This window comes from Dermacentor andersoni, chromosome 4, assembly GCF_023375885.2.
Source record: "Dermacentor andersoni chromosome 4, qqDerAnde1_hic_scaffold, whole genome shotgun sequence".
In the NCBI taxonomy this organism is placed as follows: Eukaryota; Metazoa; Arthropoda; class Arachnida; order Ixodida; family Ixodidae; genus Dermacentor; species Dermacentor andersoni.
In genome coordinates this window covers 218,596,806-218,601,854 of record NC_092817.1, presented here as the reverse complement: position 1 = coordinate 218,601,854, position 5,049 = coordinate 218,596,806, and the positions used below count along the sequence as shown (strand labels likewise).

The 5,049-nt window shown below is 42.9% G+C and overlaps 1 long non-coding RNA gene across 1 annotated transcript; it reads right to left on the bottom strand.

Annotated features, from left to right (window-relative positions):
- Window positions 1–2,050: 2,050 nt before the first annotated feature.
- Window positions 2,051–4,810, bottom strand: LOC140217211 (uncharacterized). Its single transcript, XR_011893740.1, has 3 exons — window positions 4,766–4,810; window positions 4,348–4,524; window positions 2,051–2,360 (listed from the first exon to the last, which is right to left on the bottom strand). It is a non-coding gene; the product is annotated as an uncharacterized lncRNA (long non-coding RNA).
- Between the last annotated feature and the right edge of the window lie 239 nt (window positions 4,811–5,049).

Genomic DNA, 5,049 nt, shown 5'->3' with positions numbered 1-5,049 from the left:
CGTACTCTCAGCGCGCGAACGCCCAATTCGCAGAACAGCATCGCGTCGTCGGTGCAAGGTTCGTCCAGGTTGACAGCACATCGACTGGCATCGCACAAAAGCTACCTCAGTGCTTTTGACCTTGCGCAACCTGTAAAACATGCACTGAGGTATGCTTGCACATGTAGTATTAAACAAAGGTGGTAGCTAACTTACACAAATGAATTTTGATCCGATGTCACCCGAAAAAGGCCCCCACAGCCATGTAGATCATTGTCAAGAAAAATCATGTCATCATAATTAGTATTCAAACAATTGAGACATGCGTACTAATTTTTTTTCAACTTGCATTCAAGCTATTTGGCATCCCGGTAAGACATAAAAGACGTTGCCTTGACTTTCTGTGTGGGTATTGAGGCAGCTAGACTCTGCAGTGGTGTGTAAGTCATATAGTGGCGATCGTGCCTGCAAAGTATTAAACAACTGCAGAACAGCACGACAGCCGCAGAAATTTCTTACATTTTTTTCAGCTTAATAAATTTTTTAAAGCTCACATGCTGTTCACGGCTCCCGTCAGGTAGCCCTGCTTCCTGCCAGAGAAGCAGGGTCATACGTATAAATGTCTCATTTACACACTGCCTTCAATGTCACTGATTACGTACAAAGACTTTGGCCAAACATCCAATGCAGAACATGCAAAACCAACTCTGGAACTGAGCCACGGAACACAAAGAAAAAAAAATGCAAGGAATGTGGCTTGTGGATGATAGTTGTGGGAGAGGTAGAGGTTGTCTATGTTGGCAGTGAACCTCGCCTCCTGGCTATGTGATGGCAAGACTTTTCCCTTTGTGCTACCTCTTCTAATAATAATAAAACAATTTGAAAAATGCTTGCGCTGCTAGAACACCCCGACAGGCTTTACAACTTGCAGCATATAACCGAAATTTTCAATGGGGTCTGGTTGAAGGTACATTACCTTTCTTTTTATTTACAGGCATGTACAGGCATCTCTACATGCATGCACAAACTCTACATGCACAGGTGGTGAACTCAAAAAGGTTCATTGCTGCAAGACAGGCTGAATGAGTAAACACAGATGAAAGCGATAAACATCTGTGTTGCAACAACAAACCTTTAGTTGCAAGTCAGTGCTTCTTTATCGTAGGTGTGTTGCTAAAACATGTTCACACATCTCTACAGGAGCAATGGCCAGCCAACCAGGCCCACAGATATCAACTTTATGAAATTCTTGAATACCGCACAAAAATAGGGATACAACAGAATGTAAAATAAACAAAAAAGAAGAGCTGAGGGGCTTTGACATGACGACAACAGACAAGGGAACGTATATAAAGCATAAAGGAAAATAACTGTCATTTTATTTGTAATGTCAACATCACAAGGAGAAGGGAAATGAAAGTGGACAAAATATAACTTGCCACTGGTGGGAGCTAAAACCAAACCAATTGAGCTGGAGGCTATTCCACCATCAATTTCATAGAATGTTTATGTGAACTAGATTAGGCTCTTGGAGTGTTCTTGCACGAGTAGCACTGGCTAACACTACCAGGGTGAGATCTAGTACATGCACATACAGGCCCAAGAAAGTTTGCAGAGGGATAGCCATTGCTACAGCTCTACTGGTAAAGCAATGCAAGCATAATTCAAAGGTTGTGGGTTCATCTCCCATTAGTGGGAAGCTACCTTTTCATATACTTTCATTTACCTCCTTATTTTTCCATTTCGATATAAAGTAATTAAATTCATCAATGATTTCCTTTTGTTTCATTGTCTCTTGGTTTTATTATGCAAAAAGTATACATTAAAAAACATTAATCTTTGAATTACTCTCCTACTTGCATCAATTTAATTTTTAAGTCCAGATGCGTATCCTCACTGACCTCTCTAATGTGTTTGAGCAGAGAGACGGCATAAGTTTAAGGTCGTCCTGTGGTTTGCATGTTTTGATTGCACTTGAAACATTGCCTAATTCCTCCAATATTAACTGACTCTAATTTTTTTCCTTTTCCTCCCCCTTGACTTTGCTTCAGAAGCAATGCGTCCTAACGTATCCAGCCTACGACTGCCTGCTGAAGCCAGCGATGCTTCTGACTGCGGACTGCTGTGGTGTGCCTCAGAATCCTCAGGAACCAGAACTTCTTGAAACATCGGTAATTCAAGAGATTCCAAAATGTCCTGAGACTCCACAGACTCATGCGATGCCGAAGACAGAGTTGATGCTGGCGCTTGTGACTCTTCACTTGACGGTGATGGCACTTCAAGTGTTGCCAGATCGGAAAACTGGCACATTTTTTGTTAAGATGTCTGCAGCACTTCCCTCCTCACTCGATGGGGGCACTGGTGGAAGGTTGGCGGACATCCTGCATGTGAGCGTAATAAGGTTTGCACATACTGTCAATGTGTAAATAATGTGCCAGTCTGGACGCAAAAATATATGAAGGCTCAAATCCGTCCACATTTGTTTTAGTGTGTGATTTTATTAGAGTACACTGAAGCTCTGAATCAGTTTTGTAGGGACAAAAGTGGCTTGCCTACACAACCAGAATGAACAGTTTCTGCATGCGCGTAAGTGTAGCTTTTGTATCTTTTTTCTGTTTTTGCTTGTGATGCATTTAAGCAGTTGTTACAAAATCTGCATGCCTAAAGCCTACTGATTACTTCTACTCAAAACAGTGCATGAGATTTGGAAAGTTTCAGTTTTGAAATAATTAGCAGGAAGCATTCCACTACATTTACTCAGTAAAACCACTTAATAAATTTCGTGTTGAAAGACCTATGCTTGCACATTCTAAACATAGAGTAGTAGTACTGTTAGGTCTTGCTTTAGCATAAGGCTCTCTCCTGTTCTAGTTTTTCTACTTGAAACATTCTTGGCTTGTAACTTTGTTTTCCTTTCACTTGTTTGTAAACTTCATCTCATTCTAAACTGTTTTTCTTAACTGAATGTACGTCTAAACACAGTGTGAAGCTGTGTACGTAGTAGTCAGTGCATTTGTTGTTTGTATTTAGGAAGTTACGTCTAATAATGTTTGTCTTTTTGCCATCTGCCTTGTAAAGGGTGTTTTGGCCCAGCAAAGCTGACCTTAGCGAGCAAACCCTTCCAGAAGGTTTCTTACAGCCAAGCTTTTTTTGCCTCTTCTCTGGACTTTCCTACCGCTGCTCCTACTGTCTTGCCAAATAGCTCGCCTCATACTGATATTAATGTAGTCGTTGAACCATTGTCATCCCAGCTGACTACTGGCTACTGTGTTGCACGAGTGATCAGTACTGGACGTAATGCAAATACCAATTAAAATAATGTAACTAGATCGTGGTTTTGGCATGTAAAATTTCAATAATCATTTTTTGCACAGTGCGAATGTGTTAAACTGGATCATCTAGTCCTTCCTTGGAAATTTTGCTAAGCAGGAACAGCGTTCTCCACAAACATCGTGAAAGCTTCGCTTAAACCAGTAACCACAGAACCTGGGATCTGCAGAATAACCGCAGGCTGATAATTAGGTAAGGACACTGCTGAGCAGACACAAAAAGAATTATCAATTACACAGCTGACGATGTTAGTACTATGGCGCATTTATTCCTACAGCATGATGACACTGAATGAATCCCTAAGCAAGCTAGGTAATACTTGAGGGTCTGTGATGAAGCACCGATTTGCACACTGTTGGCAAGCAACAAAATGCAAAATTAAATCTGTGCATTGAAGTGCCCAAGGTACACGTGAATATAGCAACATCCAATACTCAGTTAAATACTGGCCATTGACTTGCACGCTGCCTTCTAGGATCAGTGCACAGAATAAAAAAAAAAAAAACTACTTGGATGTTGTGTGTTTTGTTTTTGTGTGTGCATCATGCAAGCCCTTTTCTTTTTATTCATCCTGCTAATTTGTATGTGATATTCTCTGTACTTCTGGCTTATGCTTTATTGTTAGGTTTTTAAGTGCTATTTTACTTGTTATTTTGTATCTGTATTTCTGCTTTCTCTGCTCCCCACTGCAAAGCCAAACTGGCTTTGTGGGTACCTAAATAAATAAATATACAAAGCTATTCTTGTACTGCTTGTATGTCCCCTTACCGGATCACATTTAACGAAATATGCGATAATCGGGGCCGCGATGCAGCACAAATATTTTATCGCCAATTAGACAAAGCTGAATATAATGCATACTGTGCGTCGACTTGCTTGTGTAAGCACAATTTTGAGTCGATTCCCATAAGTGCGGTGCATTGCCAGCTATAATACAAACATACGGCATCGCCGGTCAACGTGGTAAAGGGAAAGCACTAAAATCCCGTGTTTCATTTTTAACGCGCCGGCTAAGATGGAAACTTCAAGATCACTTACGGTCTACACTCCATTGTGTAGCGCAGAAACATCATCTGGTCGAAAAACAGCCAGATGACGTCGTCGTGAACGTCGACTGGCACGGCGCGGCTCTTTTCTTTCTGAAACGTCTTCCCAGGCGCCGAAATTTATTCCCCAGGGACTTCCATCACTTCTGCAGCGCTGTGATAACGTCATCTGCACAGATGAAACGCGTTTTCGACATCTGCGAGTCGGCTGATGAGAGAGGCAGCTTATGCCAGTGCCACACAGCTAGGCTTTCGATGGCTGTCGAGCGCGATCAAATTTCTCGATCACGATCGGTTCTACGCAGATTGCGCGGTGCAGGCAGTCGTGATCACAAAATCCGACCCCGATCGGGCTCGATCGCGATTGAAACTGCTCTGCTATGACGCCCGTATAAATTCCGAGCACACACCTGTTCGGCAGCGTTGGGCATGACGATCCACGACCACCTCGCCAAGTGCTTGTTGTAGTGGCGCTTGTGTTTCGCCTGCTACCAAAGCGCAGGTCGAGCCTCAACGCAGGCGATCAGCGCTTCGTTGTTGATCGCCTCCATAGCCTCTGTGCTCTATCGACACGAAACCAGCAGCGACTCCCGGCGTCTCCGCACGATTCTGAAATTTCAACAACCTTCCCGAACCGCCGGAAGTGTACATGCAGCCCACGTGACGTCGGTGCACAAGCTGCCACTTCCGTCGC